The 19,896-nt window shown below is 39.4% G+C and overlaps 1 long non-coding RNA gene across 1 annotated transcript in view; it reads right to left on the reverse strand.

Annotated features, from left to right (window-relative positions):
• LOC128109433 (uncharacterized) overlaps positions 1–19,896 on the reverse strand; it is a 41,995-nt gene that overhangs the window by 14,395 nt on the left and 7,704 nt on the right. Inside the window, exons 2-3 of the long non-coding RNA XR_008217818.1 lie at positions 2,583–2,706; positions 667–891 (exon numbers count right to left, since the gene is read on the reverse strand). This is a non-coding gene — a long non-coding RNA (uncharacterized LOC128109433). The remainder of the gene's footprint in view (positions 1–666; positions 892–2,582; positions 2,707–19,896) is intronic.

The following is a 19,896-nucleotide window of genomic DNA, read 5'->3' on the forward strand; positions in this document are numbered from 1 at the left end:
ATTGTGAAAAACTAAAATTTATTTTGTGCAAATATTACAATTTGTGCCACTTTAGGATGTAGCAGAGCTAGAAAACTAGTATGTTGTCCAATCCTTGATGATTCTAACCAGGTACTGTAGTCAAAACCTTTAAACTTCCCTAGATCCAACTACTGTCTAGTTTATGCCTCATGGTTGGACTCTGACCAACTCTGACCTGCCTTATATACATACTGTTTTCAACAATTTCTAGCTCTATTTTTTTTTACCATCTTTAAGGTTGTATCCTATTTTGCAATTTTTTCCTCAAAGATATCTTCTATAGACCCCATTGTTTTTCCTGCTACTTATAATCTTGAAATATTTTTTCTTTCCATTCCTTTTCTGCATGCTCCCAGTTCACTTTTTATCTCTTTATATTTTTTAAATTATTTTTAAACCTGGTATTTCTTCAAGTTTTCTTATTTTACCATGTGAAATTTTACAGATGCCGTGGTCATGTCTATTTAAAATGTTAAACTCTTGCTTAGTATAACTGCTGATGTGTACCCATTGGCAGCCTTAGTCCTTGCTGCATGGAAGCTCTATTATTTCCAAGGCTTTAATTTGCTGAAAAAGTTCCCCAAGTGTGTGGAAATAACAAGCAATTTCCATAACCAAAGGTTTGTTATCTAAGCAAACACCCACCTGAGTACTCACAAAGCATCTCTGTGTTGTAGTATGGTTTGTTCCATGTACATGGGATGCTATTTATATAGACAAGCCATTTGCTAATGCAGCTCAATAATCAGCAGATAGAAAGTGAAAGGCCGCCTGCTCTCACTCCTTTGCCAGGCCACAGCACACCCGCTTCTTCATGAAATGGTGGTTTTGTTTTCAAATCCTTTCTTTCTTCTTGCCTCCTCAGCAATTCTATGAAAACAGGATAAAGTTTAGTTTCCTTCCTAAGTCTGTCTATTTTTCGTGACTTTGTAATTTCAGTTTAGAGTATTATTTGAGCCAGCCATAGTAGTAAACACCTGTAATTCCCAATATTCAAGAAGCTGAGACAGGAAGAGTGTAAGTTCAAGGCCACCCTAGACTACATGGTAAGATCTCAGTCTCAAAAAAAAAAAAAAAATGTGTTAAAGCCCTTCAAATATAATCTGTGTATTTTGAAAAACTTGAAATTTTTTCCTTCTCTCTCTAACGTTATATATATATATATATATATATATATATATATATATATATATATACACGTTTATATATATGATATATATAAAACAACAATTCTTAGAATATATAGCTTTATGTTCAAATTGATTTCAGACATAAAAAAGGGTAAAATTACTTTTACCATCTTTAACCACATTCTTTTATAATCAGAAAGTTGAACTGTCTCTGAGACTTCACATAGTTTAGTCATAACTGAGCATAGTAAGAATTCAAGTGTGCTATCTCCCCAATGCCATGGACTGCTTCTGATCCACTGTTTAGCACAGCAACTAAATTTAGTCTCAAAATCCTTCTTACCCTGGTTTTCCAGACACCACTACTAATCAATCAAAGCTGACCCATGGCAAGAAAATCATTTGCCATACTGTGTCTCCATTTACGATTCTTGCATAAATAAGTAATTTACTTGTGAAATTCCTCATAACTTCAAACAGAGCCACTTGTCAAGTTGATTTTAGGGAGACCTTTCCAGTGACAACCCTAGTGAGTCATCTTTGCTAATGTTTAGACTCTCCAAAGTGCAACTTGATTGATAACCTTGATTTCCGACATGATCCATAGTGGAACAAATTTCAGAACTGTCACTGCTATGTATAGACATAGATCGGTGGAATTCAAGAGAAGAGCATCACTAACGATGGCCCCAAGGCACCAACTTTTGCAAAACCTTCATAGATATTTAAGGTTTTGGCAAGAATTTATAATCTGCAGATGGATGGAACAAGTCACAGACTTCCTATTTATTTCGTGCTGCCTAAAATTAGCTAAACTCTGGCTTTGGATTTATAGCCTTGTTTTCTGAAAAAAAAAAATCACAAGTTTTGAAACACCATCAGTAAAAATAATCAACAAATTTTGTATCTACTCTCTTTTCATAGATAATTTTAAAATAAGTACAGTAGAAAGTTTTATCTGGGTCCTATCAAGAAATCTCAATGACTGAGAGTAATTACTGTTCTTCTAGAGTCCTGATTCAGACCGCAGCACCTGGATGGCAGTTCACTACCACCTATAACTCCAGTTTCAAGGGATCCAGTGCCATCTTCTGGCCTCCTGGAGCACAGCACACACGTGGTACATGTGCATATACCAAGGTTCATACACATACATATAAAATAACATTAAAATTAATATTTAAAAAGGCCATATCTGAGATCTGTTTTTCCAACTAGTTTTATTTACGAGAGGTGTTTTTGGTTGTTTTTAGCTTCAACAGACACCCCAAAGTCTTAAAACATACCACAGAGGTCATAGGCACTCAGCTCTCCAGTCATTCCAAAGACATGGTCAAGAATATACACCGAAGTGAAGAAGCTTGCATTTTTACTGCTGTGTTCTAAGTTCATTCTCTAACCCATGATATGGGAAGGAAGTTTCTCTCTTACCTCAAGCCCATTGAAGGGGATTACAGATGAACTCTTGAAAGTTAGTGTGCATCCTCCAGAATTTGTGGGGCACGGAGTTAGCCATCACTGAATAACAAAGCTAGGAAAGTGTAGCTTGGTTTGCCTAGAGAAGAAAAGGGGGTTATCAGTGGTGAATTTAACATATGTTCAAAGCAAGGCCTCTTTTCCAGGCATCAGACACTAGCCCTGTGGAATGGTGAAGCTAAGGACTAAATTGTTCCTTGGTCATTGGTTACACCAAAAGCCCCTGCCACAAATGAAGCACCCTCAGTCCCCAGAGGTTGAGGGCTATAGATAGCCAAGTAGAGTGGAAGGGTGCCACATGGAAGCAGCATGGCTCAGTCAGAAACTGCAGGTCAGGTTCTCAGGGAGACAGTCTCTACACTGAAGGAGTCTTACACTGAGCCTTAGAGACCTCCATAGCCATGAAGCGCCATCACTTGCTTACAACAATACAGTTCAAATGGACTTTTCTTTTAGTTCCTTTCCTCTTCTGGGTTAATATTAAAGGGCCCGCAGCCTCAACTATTCAGTGGAAAATGAAATAAGTCAGGAAATGTCACATCTACACAGACCTTCCCTACTCCACTTCTCAATCCTCCCGAGCCTAAGAGTGAAAAATTTAAACTGAACAAAATTTTGGATTTTTGATTTATGTCTATACTATGTTTTTATTATTTAATGGGAGAAAAATAATCCTTGGAACATGGCTGAAGTCTCATCTTGGGGGTAGAAAAAACAAAGAATAACTTGTGAGCTGTGGATATACTTTAGTGGTAGAGCATTTCCTGCTATGCTTAAGGCTCTAGGTGCAATACCGGTACCACATGCACACACACACACACACACACACACACACACACACACACACATACACACACACACACACCACCACCACCACCACCACCACCACCACCCCACACACACACACACACACATGCACAAACACTGTGGGATGTCTTTCTATATGCTGTGAATATGTATTGCTCCCATTGGCTAATAAATAAAGCTTCATTGGCCTTTGGCAGGGCAGGATGGAGCCAGGCAGGAAAATCCAAGGGAGATAGTGGGAAGAGAAAGGCAGAGTGGGAGACTCAAGCTGGCTGCCCAAGGAGCAACATGTAATGGGATGCAGGTAAAGCCACGGAACACATGGCTTTATATAGATTAATAGTTATGGATTGAGTTAAATTATAAGAGCTAGCTAGTAAGAAGCCTGAGCCACAGGCTATATAATTCCCAATTAAAATCAAGCCTCTGAATGATTATTTTATAGATGGCTGTGGGACTGCAGGGCAGGGTAGAACAGGAGAAACATAGGACCTGGAGACTGGGTGGGACAGGAGAAACTTCTGCTACACACACAAGTTAGAGTGCTTCCTACTTTTCCTAAATTCACTCAGTAAACCATTTAAGTAAGTCCAGCTTGTGGAAAGGAAAAAGAAACACACAGGAAGGCTCTGATTTAGGTTTTCTGGAAGAACAAAGTGTCAAAACTGCAAATTTTCAATATAAAATATGAAATTATACTTCCTTAGCCCATTTCTAAAAAACATATGGAATGAGAGAAGTATATAGAAAAAAAGTATATATACCCTCTTATCAGGCCTCATTTCTAGGATTTTTAAAAATAGTTCTGGTTATTCCTCCCATCTAGCCTCAGAATGGAGAGGCTGTAAGCAGAGAAGACAAAGATCTCAGACGAATAATTGTTTTCAGTTTTCTACAGCTGAGTTTGAAGAGGAAGCCCGTACAAAGGTTCAACAGTGATCAAATGAAGTTGCCACTTCATTTGCACACTCAGATTCAAAGTTCATGAAAATGAAGAGATAAGTGAGTCACACATTAAATACAGTTGGCATTTTAGATCAGCATGCCCCTGCAGCACAGACCTGGGAATATCTAAGACAGGTCTTGCACTTACAGAGGCAATCTTTCTGAACTCATGAAGGACAGCTATGAAGCCGAGAGCGTGAAGAATGGCATTGATAGTCCCTACCTTTAGAAAGGAAAATGAAGGCCTAACTTAAAAATGATAGCTGAGTCATCTTAACTTTGGTATCTGAGAAGACCAAACATGTTCATCGTTCCATTAGTGATCCAGTGAGTGAAAAGTCCAGTGGGGCTTTGTGAAGGATTAATAAGTCAAACATGTGTAACACATTCCATGACAGCCTGTCAGACATTCTTGATGGAAAGGGAAGAAAACAGACTTTAATCCTAGCCTTGAAGGACACAGTCAGCTCATAAATACAGCTGGGCAAATATCTTCAAAAGTGTCACTGTGTGCATTCTCAGTTTACTAGAAAGCAGAACAGCAGCATTTATCCTCCGCTTTCTTTCCTGAAGAAAGGACGTGAAGAAGGATGCTTGGATCCTAAACATACGGCAATAGTCACAAAAGAAAAGGATGAGAGGGAGAGGGGGTCTTCCATCAAACTGTTGAAAAATGGGAGGATGTGACTCATTCTGCGAGTGAAGAAAGCACTATACAAACGGCCTTGTGAGTGGACTCAAATCAATGGAAAGCCAGAGGTGTGGCTCCCGGGAAAAATTAGAAAGGCTCAGGGGATTAAAAACAAAAGCAAGCTGGTTGGGTAAAACTACAACTGGGTGGACAAAAATAGAATTCATGGGACCCAAGTCAATTTCTTCATACAAAGACAACAGATTTAATCCCTGTAGCCGGACTCACAAGAGGACAGGAATGGAGCACAGGATCCTAGGGACACTAAAACTCTTTTGACCTGAGGACAAAGGAGAACCACAGGGACCGAAGAGGCCTCAAGGGGATTACACAAGAGAGAGACAGACTGTCTTATAGAGTTTCAAAACTTTCCACAAATGTTCTCCTAACTACACCATGTCTTTGCTGTGATAATACAACCATGCCGTGGTCTCCTTCACAACTGGAAGTTGGTCTTTTTCCTTAAGCAATTGAGCAAGAGGAAGAGATGAAATTATGAATGTTCTTTGCTCCAAATCTCAATCAACAACTCATGGAAGCCCTTTACCACCTTTATTGCCAATACTTACTGGTCATGCTACTATTTTCTGATGCCTGCAGCCCATGGACTAATCTTTCTATTGGCTTTAACACCTAGCTAGTCAGTCAACTGAATACTGGACTGTAAAACCCTTCAATTCCAGTGACAACTACTAACCCTTCCCTTCAGTTTACACATTAACACAGCTATACGTGGTTGGGATTTATTATAGAACATTATCTTACCCACAGATTAATTAAATGTGTGTGTCTATACAATACTTTTTATTGCTTCATTGCATTGAATTATTTTTTTTTGAACTTCTTTGTGATCTCTGAACATTGGACACTAAACAAGAACAAGTTTAAATACAAATTTAAACTGGGTGGTGGTGGCATGCACCTTTAATCCCAGCACTCAGGAGGCAGAGCCAGGCAGATCTCTGTGAGTTCGAGGCCAGCCTGGTCTACAAAGAGAGTTCCAGGACAGGCACCAAAACAACATGGAGAAACAACTGTCTCGAAAAACCAAAAAACAAAATACAAATTTAATATTACTCTACAAACCTCAGGTGTTTTATGTGTATGGATGTTTTGTCTGCATATGTGTATGCACACCACATGCATGCCTGGTAGCTACAGAAGCCAGAAGAGAGTGTCATATCCCATAACTATGGAGTTACAAGCTGTTGTTATGAGCTGCCATGTGGATGCTGGGAAGCAAACCCAGATCCTCTGGAGGATTAATCATAGAGCCAACTCTCCAGCCTCCAGGATGCTTCCAGGACATCTAGATGACAACACACCAGTCTTGTCTGCTTGTCAGTCTTCAAACCCAGCTCACCACTAAACCTCCACGCTGCACAGAAACAACAAGAGAAAGACAGACACTCAAAACCATACTGTAAGCTGCCAACGAGAACACACTGCGAGCTGGAGGAGAACTCCACTTTGGCTACAATGTCAATCAAAGCAGATGAGGAAACATTTTTGGACTATAAATCACATTTTCCATAATCTGATTAAAACATCATAGAAAGCCCTGCCACGAAAGGGGAGGAAAAGCCCGTGACTTCTCCTGATTATATGCCCCCAGCTCTTGAGACAAGGACTGCAATAATCAGTCAGCCAAGCTACTGTTTTCCAACCATACCAGCTGAAGGCAGAATCATAACCAGCAGTGACCTTTGACTCCTTTTCATTTCTTCTCCACCTGTGTCTTAGGTCCTTGTGGTTCCCTTTTGGCCCCAGATCAAGACAGTTTTAGAGTCAGTGCACTCCTGCACTCCATTTCCATCACCTTTGAGTTCAGCTACAGGAATTAAATCACATTCTGTTGTCTTTGTATGAAGAAATGTACTCTGGTCCCATGAATTCTACTTTCCCCGACCTGTTCTAGTTTTTTCCAACTAGAAAGCAGACACTGCATTTAGAGACAGGGTGCATCCAGTCTTTCTTAGTCAGGTCAAAAACAAACAACAAAAAACCAGCGAGAAATAGAAAAAAGAAGAGGCACAGAATTAGCCCACAGGAGGGTGCGAGTGTTCATATCACACTATACCAAAACCACAACAAAACAAAAACAAAAAACATCCTGTGTTCTAGTTAATCAGCAAACCAAGGAAATACCTCAAAACAATCCAGCAGACCAGCATAAAATAGTCATATTCCGATGAAAATGCTAGCAGCCACCTGTGATAAATAAAGCTCTCTTTTAGAAGAGAGAGCCGACTACTCGAATTCCAAGGTGAAGCAGATGATGGAGCCTTTATAAAGCGGATGAAGCCACAGGAGAAAAACACATTGAAATGAAGGGAACAGTAAAGTAAAAGAAATGTTAGAAAACCCCAAATGAACAATCTCTATTTATGATAGCGATTAAAAGGTCAGAGACTAAAGAAAACTGAAATTTAATCTAGCAATATATAAAATAAAAAAAGGCCAGGTGTGGTGGCACACACCTTTAATGCCAGTACTCAGGAGGTAGAAGGAGGTGGATCTACAAAGAGTATTCCAGGATGGCCAGGACTATTACACAGAGAAACCCTGTCTTGAAAAACAAACAAATGAAAGAACAAAAGACAATTTCCCAACCCAATGGGGGAGTTGATCTTGGAAACACAAAATTATTTCAATATTCAAATAATACTTTAATTATCATATTAGTAAACAAATAAGAAATAATGACCATCTCATTAGAAACACTAAAAAAACATTTAGTAAAGCTCAACATTTGGTGGCTGGCAAGATGGCTTAAAGGTAAAATGCTTGCTGCCAAACCTGATGACCTGAGTTCCATCCATGGGATCCAAGTGGTAGAAAAAGGAAAGAACTCTTGCATGTTGACCTCTGACCTCCACACACATGCACCATGATATGTGTACACGTGCACACACACACACACACACACACACACACACACTCAGAAACAAACAAATAAATAAAATAAAAATTTAAAAATAAAACATTCTGGCTCAGTGGATAAAGTACTTGCCATGTAAGCACCTTGACCAGAATTCAGGTCTCCAGAGTCCACATAAAATCCAGGTAATGGCAGCCACTTAGAATCCCAGCACTCAGGAGTCAGAGGTAGGGGATCCCAAGGGGAAGCTGGCTAGCTAGACCAGCCAGAATCAACAATTCTGAGTGCAGTGGGAGACCCTGCTTCAGTAAAGTGGAGAGTGATCAGGAAGACAACCAATATCAACTTCTAATCTCCTTATGCATATGCATGTGCATGTGTGTATATGCACATCCCCACACAAATATGAGCCCACACTCATGAGAGCACATATGCATGCATGTACACACACACTACTCAATATTTATTCATGATAAAACCTGTGGGAAAACAAAAAATAAATATCAAGGTTTTTAACATAATAGAGTATCCAAGCCCAACTCAACCCCCACCCTGACTACTCCTAGTAAAATTATACTGGATAGTGAGGGACTGAATGTTTACACTGAGAATGTTTTTGTCCAGTGTAAGGTGGCAAAAAACAATTTAAGACATACAAATTGGGAAGAAAGACAAGTATTTGCACCTAGCATTTTTCACATTTATTTATAGTGTGTGCACGTACTTTGCCGTGCCCATGAATCATGCCACATATATGCAGGTCATAGAATAAGTCTTCCAAAGTTGGTTCTGTCCTTCTACCGTGTGAGTCCCAGGGTTGAATTCAGGACATTGAGCTTGATGTAATCACCTTTGCCCAGTGAGCCTTCACGTGACATTTTGGAGTATGCAGAAAATCGGAAATAATTTATAAAATATCTCTACATAAAGTTTGCATGGATGCTAGGTCCAATGTGAATATTCAAAAGTCAACCATATTCGTATCTATTCACAATAGTATTTGAGATTTCAAGTAAACAAAACAAATGCTGGCTACCATATCACAAAAAGTCAGAATTGATGATGCACACCTATAATGCAGAATTTGAGAGGTTAAGGCAGGAGAATTTAGAGACTAAGGCCAGAAAGGTCTATGTAGTGAATTTGAAAGCAAGTTATGTGACTTTGTTCCAAATTTTAAAAATAAATACTTATCTTTAAAAATAAATGTAAGAAAGATCTAACAAAATAAAAACACATCTGTAGACTGAAAACAACTCAACAATAAAAGAAATTAAAGAAGATTTAAATAAATAGAAAAGTAAGCTACATCTACAAAATAGAATACTTCGTTGTCAGAATATCAACTCCCAGTTCAACTAGGAGCACAACAATCTCAGTAGATGTCCAAGCAAGATTTTTGTAGAGCTACTTCTAAAGTTCACATAAAATTTTATATGAAATGGTAATAGAACTGCCAAGAAAATTCTGAACACAAGGAAGTTTTAAAAACCTCAAGTTTATAATCGGAAAAAAAAAAAAAGAAAAATAAAGGAAAGGAAATGACACTCCTAGATATGGTGGAGGAGAAAGTTCATTGTCGATAAAAGGGAGAGCATAGGTAAAGGCAGGGACATCTGGGAGAGTCCAGAGTGGGCATGACCAGACTGAGCTGGGCCATGTGGGAGAGGAGGAGGGGAAGGGAGCGAGGGGAACCAAGTGCAGCTGACAGGAGGGCAGAAGATAAAAAAGGGGCAGGTAACCGACATGCCTGTATTATGTTGGAAGAGCCTCTTGAGGAAGGGCAGCCCAGCCCCTGGGCTGGAGAGTTTAGGGTAGAGGGCAGGTATGCCAGCCATACCCTGTAACAGGTAGAAACTGAGGGATGCTGAGAGAACCTGGAGGCCAGGTATGCCTTGATATGTTAAATAGGCACCTCAGCCTTTTGTCCCAGGTTTGAAACTTAGCAGTAATAAATCAGAACAGTTTGATATCAGCAAAAGGAACGTAGCTATCATATGAAAAAGGTAATAACACCTGAAGGATACTAGAATCAGGAAATCATCCTAGTTCCCCCATCACCTCAGACATGTGAGTGAAGCCTTTAGGACATTTCACCTTCCCAGCCCTGCCCGGAGCCACAGATGAGCCCAGGAAAGGACAGCAGGAGCAGCAAGTAGAAAATGCCAGCCAGCATTGCCCACCCACAGAACTCTGAAGGGCTGAATTGTTATTTTAGTATTTTTACCCAACAATAGAAAAATTTTGAGATATTTTCTCTCTCTCTCTCTCTCTCTCTCTCTCTCTCTCTCTCTCTCTCTCTCTCTCTCTCTCTCTTTTACAGTGACTCATAACTTAGGCTAGCTTCAAACTCCCTATGTAGCACAGAGTAATCTCGGACTCCTAATCTTTCTGCTTTCACCATCACCCAATGCTGGGACTTTATATATGTGTGCAGTGCCACATCTGGCAAGACAAGATCTCTCTATTGTCCAAACTGTCCTTGAACTCACCGTGCAACCCAGCCTGGGCTCCGATTCATGGATTCTCCTGCCTTAGCTGATTGTATAGCTTGGATTATAGGAATATATCATTGTGCCAGGTTAGTACTATTGTAATTCTAACATCAAATGAGAGCAGTGGAAATATACCAGAGTAGTCAGCATGAGATAGTGGTGATCTTATCCAGTGGTGTTCAAATTGCTTACAACTGCAAATTATAAAAAAAAAAAAAAAAAAAAAAGATGTGCTCATGTGAACACATTGCCCAGGACCTTTGAAGGCATGTGTAAGAAGATGGAATCTGAAGTTTCATTCAAGGTAAGTGTGTCTCTGTTAGACATCACAAATGAGGTTGAAACACTAACAATTTACTCCTTTAAAGTCATATGAAATAAAAAGAATTGCTGCAAATCTTAGTGTGTAACATTGTTTTAAACATCTTCCTTAACAAATTAGTGATAACATTTTAATTCTTATTAGATATAAACTACATTAAGTATTTCAAGTAGCTATTTAATTAATTACATCATTAAACTATTTGCAGTCATTGAGACACAGAGAACATGTGCTCATAGAATTTGTTAATGAAGGAGTGGGACTCAATTGTCTCCTAGGCAGTGAAAGAGACCTAAGGAAAATTTCTTGTCTCTTATGCAGTATTTGCTAAAGGAAGTATTGTCCAAAAAGATCTAAAGCCAGAGACTTGTCTTTAGATGTTGACCTTTAAAACTGTCTGGCTTTGTCTTTAATAACAGGTTCACTGATGGCCACAATCAGGACACCTGTATAGCAGTTCCCTTTTTCTGCCCAGAACTATTTAGGGACCACAGTACAATGGCCCTGTGATGAACATGTGAAGTCTAGTGTCATCTTCTATACTATGGTACCTTCCTTTTGTGAGAGAAAAAAAAAAAAAACTTCAAGAAGCTGTAACAACGAGTGATTGGTAGCATATGCGATATTCCTTTCTTCATGAGAACCTAAAAGAAATTGTTTATCTTCAAATATAGTGAGAAAGACACCTTAGAGAAAAACCACTGAGGCATTCATATATAAACAGGAGCTAGCGCAAATAACTAAGGCAAAGGTTTCACAAAAATCCAACATCCTGTTATCTTAGATCACAGGGGAAGAAGATCTGGGAGACACTATATGGAGGCTCTAGGTCCAGAAGTAAAGTCATAGCTACCTACTTAATCTGAGGCTACAAGGGTATGTGGGTAGATAATTCTATCATGCAGTTGTTGTCTTCTGGGAAATCTTGTCAATAACACGAATTCATCTATATCACCAAGTTCAATCTAATTTTACCTTGCTGTCTAGTCCAGAAAATCAGCAGCCTGAAAAACACTAAGAATCAGGTCCAAACACTATTAGAATAGCCAATATGTTTGCCAGTTCCCTACCAACCCTTTAGATGAGGGTGATCAACTATAGGACAACCCCCAGCATAGTCTGTGGACTCTCCCTGAACCCACAGAACCAGTAATAGAAGTAGATCCCCAGATGAAGTCCACTATCCTCAAAGTATGTCAGTGAAAGGAGTATTTTCTACATTAGACAACCTATGTTGTGACTCCTGCCTCTTTCTGTGGCAAAATCTAGAGCTTGTAAGAACATACTGAGTGTCTAGTCAAATTTACCCCAGGACAACTTTGTGTCTCACTAACCAGACAAAAAATTGGACACACATCTCAGAATACAGTGGAACGTGTCAAACATCCTGTGTAGGGAGCAGACTCAAGAATACAAAACAAGAATATGGAAAGGTCAAACCACACTCCATACACTTTACATGGAAGAAGAAGGTCCTGTACTCCATGGAGTCCTACACAATGGTACAGGAGATGACATGTATGGGAGGTAACCAGGTGGAAGGCACAAACAGCTTAGTTGACTTCTGATCAAAAAGTACTCGATGCTATATGGGAGACACACCCAGCCCAGAGAATATTATGTAGAAAAGATGAAGTTTTGCAAACTGGTAGGATGTTTTCTGCTTGGATTTCAAGTCACAAGATTATCCAGTACCTCCATGTCATAGAATATCCTTATAGACAAAATAGTTGGTGGGCTTAGTAAAAGGTACAACCTGAGGCCATCTAGGGGACCAGAGGAAAAACCGATAAGCCACAACTGGAAACTGTACTCCCATATGTAAATGCTAGAGCATTTTTGTAGCTAGAGTTTTCCTGCCTGGTCCACAGTCAGAACAAATCTCTCTCACCTGCCAGTCCCACAGCCGCTCAAACCCGACCAAGTAAACACAGAGACTTATATTGGTTACAAACTGTATGGCCGTGGCAGGCTTCTTGCTAACTGTTCTTACAGCTTAAATTAATCCATTTCCATAAATCTATACCTTGCCACATGGCTCGTGGCTTACCGGCATCTTCACATGCTGTTTCTCATCATGGCGGCTGGCAGTGTCTCTCTGACTCAGCCTTCCACTTCCCAGCTTTATTCTCCTCCTTGTCCCACCTACTCTTCCTGCCTAGCCAATGGCCAATCAGTGTTTTATTTATTGACTAATTAGCAACACATTTGCCATACAGAACATCCCACAGCACATTATGAGTTTTTTTTTTTTTTAGGGTAAGGAAGCTTTCTTCTGCCTGCCCTTTCTGTCTTTTCCTTCCATGTTTGTAGAAAGGTGAAGTGCTTCTTGGAAATCATTCACTCCCCCCCACCACTTTGCTGTAAAATAGATGATAAAGAAAGATGTTCCATATATTTTGATCTTTTCCATCCTCTTCGAATAGAATTAGGGCTGCACCTGCTCCAGTCTGAGAAATATGTAGTAATGTGACATTTGTAGCTAACCTGGAACAAGGAGCTTCCACAGAGCATCCTAAGAAGCCTAAGAAGAGCCACACCCAAGGGCTTGCCTCCTGCCTGTATTAACGGGCAAACACTGTAAAGTGTGCAAAGAGTAGGAAAGGGTGTGCCAAACTCAAGGAAGGTCTGTGTAAGCACAGCAGGCTGTGAGAGGCTTTACACTTGCTGTTCTGTGAGAGAAATATCACAGTCTAGAGCAAGTAACAATACGAGTATAGAAATAGGTGCCAGATTTACAGTATGACTGTGACTGTCCTTGCTATGCTAAGACCCTTCAGGCAGCAGAAGGGTGGGAATAGCTAGGCTTCCATGGACACCATAGGACCTTTCTTGTTTGCTTACTTTTGTATGAATCCGGCTATTTTCCAGGTGCTTTACTATTTTATATTCTTACCATCAGATGAATGAGGGACCTGGTTATTACACATCCTCCTCAGCAGTTGGTGCTGTCACTGTTTAATATTGTAGCTTCTCAGGCAGATATGCAGGATACCTTTTGTATAGTTTTATGTCAACTTGACACAAGCTAAGGTCATGGGAGAGGAGGGAAACTCAATTAAGAAAATACCTCCATAAGATCAGGCTGTACACAAGCCTGTAAGGCATTTTCTTAATTAGTGATCAATAGAAGAGGGCCCAACCCATTGTGGGTGGTGCCATCCCTGGGCTGGTGGTCCTAAATTCTATAAGAGAGCAAGCTGAGCAAGCAAGAAGGAGCAAGCCAGCAAGCAGCACTCCTCCATTGCCTCTGCATCAGCTTTTGCCTCCAAGTTCCTACCCTGTTTGAGTTCCTATTCTGACTTCCTTCAGTGATGAACAGCAATATGGAAATGTAAACCAAACAAACCTTTTCCTCCCCAACTTGCTCTTTGGTCATCGTGTTTCATCACAGTAATAATAACCCTAACTAAGACACCTTTTTTTTTAATTAAATTAAGTTAAATTCAACATCTTTAATAGCTAAAGGTTTCAAATGTGTTTTCATCGGGATATGTGGTAATTATATATTTTCTATGAAACAAATGGCTATTCATGTGCTTTGCCCATTTCAAGACACTGAACTTGCTCCACAGCCTCATCATTTTTTCTAGTTGCTTATTGAGTTCCTCTGTTTTAAATGCTACATGGCCAAAAAAAGCATACAGCTTTCAAGAAGGGTAAATTCCATTGCAAACAGACACCATTATTAGAAAATAATTTAAATTCTGCAAAATATCAAGACAGTATAAGTCATGTAAAAGTCAATGACTTTTGCTTCTAACTGGACCATTCCACCATGTAGTGGAGCCTCTAAAATCATGAGTGAAAATAAGACCTTTCTCCTTTTACACTAATCATCAAAGCATTTTATTACCAACTTAAGATGTTTGAAGACTATTTTTTCCCCAAACAAGGGCTCTCTCAACACATCAACATACAGTTCTTGATGTCTCTAATAAACCTTACATCTATCAGTGGATTTATGGAGACAGTCAATTAGAAAAGCATTCCTCAGTTAATACAGAGTTCCCACTTGGCCTCACTGCAGCCATGTTGGCTGAGTAACCCATGCACACCCCACCCCATACACACATAGTTTCCTAGAATATTATAAATATTGTTGGAGTGTTATGTGGAGCTTTATGAAGAGACACAGGTGCCATCATTGCCAAGAATGTACAGTTACATTCTGTATTGCACAAATGCCACTTTTATTCTATGATGCAGGCTTTGATCTCTGACCAACCTGCAGGGATCCACTGGTCTTGGTTCCACTCTTGACTCAACTTCTGATAGTTTATCTCCAATCCTGTGTGTCTTTTTCTTTGACTTCTCAGAACATTCCACCTATGATAGTTGGTTATTTTACACCAGATGCTACAGTTGAAATACTGAATGTTGAACAATAGCCCAGGTGTTAAATGCCTAGTGTGGCATCAGGAGATGGGGGATGGTGGAGTACTTAGGTCATTAGACATTGCCCCTCAAAGGTGATCACAGGACTCCATTTTCTTTCTTTGCTTTCTGATCATGACCTGAATAGGTTTGTTTTACCGTGTATTCTCTCCTTGACATGCTACCTCAATAAAGAGCTAAAAGCAGTGGATCCACCTAACCATGGACTGGAGCCTCTAAATTATCAAGCCAAAATAAGTCCTTTCTCCTTTTAAGCTAATTATTTTAGGCATTTATTATAGTGACACATGTAGTGAGTATTTTTCTGTCCCACTAGCCAGCTCTCAAATCATGACATGGATACTTATTATTAAATATGAAAGCTCAACCAATAGCTTAGGCTTGTTTCTAACTAGTCTTATAACTTAAATTAACCCATTTCTATTAATCTACATCCTGCCATGTGGCTTGTGACTGTTAACATCTCCTTCTGCATGTTTTGTTTGTTCTCTGTCTCTCAGCGTCTCCACTTTCTTCCCAGCATTCTCTCTGCCCCCCAAATCCTGCCTAGCTATTGACAGTTTAGCTTTTTATTTTTTATTAATTTTTTATTTTTTTATTTTTTTCAGAGCTGAGGACTGAACCCAGGGCCTTGCGCTTGCTAGGCAAGCGCTCTACCACTGAGCTAAATCCCCAGCCCCCAGTTTAGCTTTTTATTAAACCAATCCAAGTGACACATCTTCACAGTGTGCAAAAAGATTATTCCACAACAGACAGAAACTGACTCATATAGAGTTTTTTTGTTTTTAAACTGGTCTTTACATCATACAGCAATAGCAAATCCAGACTTTAGAACTTCCAATCAACTGTCATGAATTGGGGCTCCCACATCTCTCTCCTTGGGTTTAACCATTCACTACATCAACTCATAGACAGTTTACTTATGTTCGTCACTTGATTAGAATGGGTATTAAAGGGACAGCAAAATGGCTCAGCAGGTGGAGGGACTTGCTGCCAAGCCTAATAACCTGAGCTCTATGCCTAGGATCCACGTGGTAAAAGGAGAGAACCGCCGGGCGGTGGTGGCGCATGCCTTTAATCCCAGCACTCGGGAGGCAGAGCCAGGCGGATCTCTGTGAGTTCGAGGCCAGCCTGGTCTCCAAAGCGAGTTCCAGGAAAGGCGCAAAGCTACACAGAGAAACCCTGTCTCGAAAAACCAAAAAAAAAAAAAAGGAGAGAACCAACTCCCACAAGTTGTTTTCTGGCCTCTACTGGCATTCTCTCTCTCTCTCTCTCTCTCTCTCTCTCTCTCTCTCTCTCTCTCTCTCTCTCTCTCTCTCACACACACACACACACACACACACTTTCAAAAGTTCCAATGGCATTCTTTTCAGAACTGCAAAAAAAAATTCCAAAAATTTACAAATATAAAAGACCCCAAATAGCCAAAGCAATTCTAAGCAGAAAAAGCAATACTAAAGGTTCCACAAATACATCGTCTCACAGTATAAAGCAGAGCCATAGTGACCACAGCAGCAGGGTACTTGGACAAAAGCAGACATGAAGACCAATGAAACAGAATAGAGGACCCAAACCATAAATCTATAATTTTCATCAAAGGTGTCAAAGTTTACACTGGGTAAAAAGGACAACCTCTTCAATAAATAGTCCTGGGGAAAGTGGATATCCACCTATAGAAGAATGAAACTAGACCCATATCAGAGGGCCTAGGACTCTGTCTCAAAAAAAAAAAAAAAAAAGACAGAATGAAAGAAAAAGAAGTCAGGGAATTTTGGGGGAGAGGAGGGAGACCAGAAAATTAGGGGCATGAGGGATAGAGGAGAACTTATGAAACATAAATGTATGAAAACACCATAATGAAATCTATTGCTCTGTGTACTAACTTTAAAAAATAAGAATATGCCTATTAATAGACAATGTGGCACATGTGTTAGTACTTGAAGATGTTGCTCTATAATGCTTAAGTCCAGGCATGAGAAATCATGCCTCAGTAGATGACAGTATATAATGTTTAAGGACCATGACTAGGGAGACACCTACATCATGTATTCCTTCCTAACACTGATCATTGCAGAAACCACCCAGCAGTTATTGCTCAGCTAACAAGTGATCAGTCACTTTTCTACTTGCTGTGACAAAAGCAAATTAATGAAAAATGGATTTATTCTGGTTCAAAGTTTGTAGATACAGTTCATCATTATGGGGAAAACAGAACAGCAGGCCTGTGAGGCATCAGGTCACACTGCATCCACAGGAAGCAGAGAGAAGTAATGCTGATGCCCAGATCACTTTCACTTTTGATTCAGTCCAGGACCCTAGTACCTGGAAAGGTGCTGTCCATATTTAGGGTGTGCCATTCCACTTTACTTGATCCAATCCAGACCTGCCCAAGAGGTTAGTCTCGTATAGGTGATTCTAGATGATGCCAAGCTGACAATCAAACATTAAGCATTATACCAAGGGATAGGAAAGGAAAAGGAAGAGAGGAAATAAACACTAGACATTTATCCCAAGGGAAACTGGATTGAGAAGTAGTTGTTTTTTTTTTTCTAGAATGACTAGTATCCTTAAAAATAAGTCTTCAAGTTATTTTTACTAGTAGGAGGAAGTAGGGAATTTAAAACTAGTCAAGCTACATTATAGAAAGTTTTATTTTCGTGCATGAGTCATCATGTATGAATTTCAAACCTTCTGAAAATGCAAATCATGTTATATCACTTCCTCGCTGAAAGCCAGTAGCCTCCCACTCCCTTAGGGAACCTCAAAGTTTTTCTGCAATTCAGGGGATCTCATTTTTTTCTTATAAATTTAATATTTTCCTTGCTTTTCCTTTTTATTAATATTTTTGTTGACATACAAAGCAAGTGGTTTTACTATATTTTATACAAACATATAATTATACTTCATTCTGATGAACTGTTCTTACTACTCTCCTCTATATCTCCTCTTCTTGCTGCCTTCTTTTTTCCTCCCAAATTTCTTCTTGCACTTTGATGACATATACACTCTATTACTCTTTCTTGTTTTCTCCTCCTCTCTCTCTTTAGACCCCTCCCTTCCCTCTCACAGTCTCCTTTCTACTTTAATATTATCTACCTACCTATCTATCATGTGTCTATCTATCTATCAATTTATCTATCTATCTATCTATCTAGATTATGCATAAGAAAAACAGCATGATATTTGTTTTCATGAGTCTGCTTTTTCATTTAACATAAATTTTCAGTTCCATCTGTTTTCATTCTTCTTACAGTTGAAAAAAATCCACTTTTCTATGTGCCACATTTTTATCAATAAGTATATTCTTAATTAATTTTTAAAGTTAATACACAGAGTAATGGATTTCACTATGGTGTTTTCATCCATATATGTCTCATAAGTGCCCCACCTGCTGGTATATTACTATTAAATAAACTTGCAAACCTTACTTGGATTTTCACAAGTTTCTCAACTAATATACTTTTTCTATTCCAGAATGCAACCCAAGATACCACATTGCATTTGAACTATCACATTCTAAAAATGTCACACACACAATGCTCTTTAGGATAAGAAGAATAAGAATAGAAAATGAAGACATGGCCCAGTAGTTAAGAACACTTGCTGCCTTTGCAGGAGACCCGAGTTCAATTCCCACCACCCACATGGTACCTCAAAATTATGTTGCCCTGGGCTGGAGGGATGGCTCAGAGGTTAAGAGCACTGGCTGTTCTTCCAGAGGTCATGAGTTCAATTCCCAGCAACCACATGGGGGCTCACAACCATCTATAATGAGATCTGTTGCTCTCTTCTGGCCAGCAGGCATACATGCAGGCAGAACACTGTATACATAATAAATAAATACATCTTTTAAAAAAATTATGTTGCCCTATTCTGACCTCCACAGGCACCAGGCCTGCACATGGTGTGTATACATGCATGCATGCAAATATTCATATACATAAAGATAAATCTTAAAAAGAAGAAGAGGAGACATAAAGAGGTGTCTCACACCTTTAATCCCAGCACTTGGGAAGTAGTGGCAAGCAGATCTGTGAGTTTGAGGCCAGCCTGGTCTACAGAGTGAGTTCTAGGACAGCCAAAGATACACAGTGAAACCCTATCTGGAAAAAAAAAAAAAAAATGGGGCAGGGGGAGAAGGAGAGGAAGAAGGAGGGGGAGGAGAAGAGAGAAGGGGGAGGAAGAAGAGAAAGTAGAGGAGAAGGGGACACACAGAGAGACATTTTTATAGTAAATGGACCTGTTTATAAAGAAGACATAGCAACTGTAAAACATAGGAACCTAATAACTTAGCTTTAAAACTGATAAAGAAAATTTTGTGTTAAAGAGATAAGTAGGCGAATCTACAATCAGAAGTAGAAAGATTCGTTTTATTTTATGAAATTGACAAAAATTGGTAAGCATATAAACTATCAGAAAAAATTACCAAAAACCCTAGCCTAATGGGTTTTTAAAGAACAATTTGGAACTGTACTGCCCTAGTGGTAAAAACAAAACAAAGTAAAACCTGCTGTTTTCAAAAGAACACAAAGCCATAGGGAAGCTGTCCCTCAGAGCTGCAAGAGAGCTAAAGGCATGCTCAAACAGCAGTAGAGAGAATGCATAGCCACCAAACCTGTTCTACAAGAAATATTAAAGGATATCCTTCAAATGGAAGGAGATACTAAAAAGCAAGACAGGAATGTATAATATTCACCAGAAATACTATACAGGGAAATTCAGAATGCTCT

The sequence above is a fragment of the Peromyscus californicus genome, unplaced genomic scaffold, assembly GCF_007827085.1.
Source record: "Peromyscus californicus insignis strain IS unplaced genomic scaffold, ASM782708v3 Scaffold_14__1_contigs__length_90479793_seg_2, whole genome shotgun sequence".
NCBI classification, from domain to species: domain Eukaryota; kingdom Metazoa; phylum Chordata; class Mammalia; order Rodentia; family Cricetidae; genus Peromyscus; species Peromyscus californicus.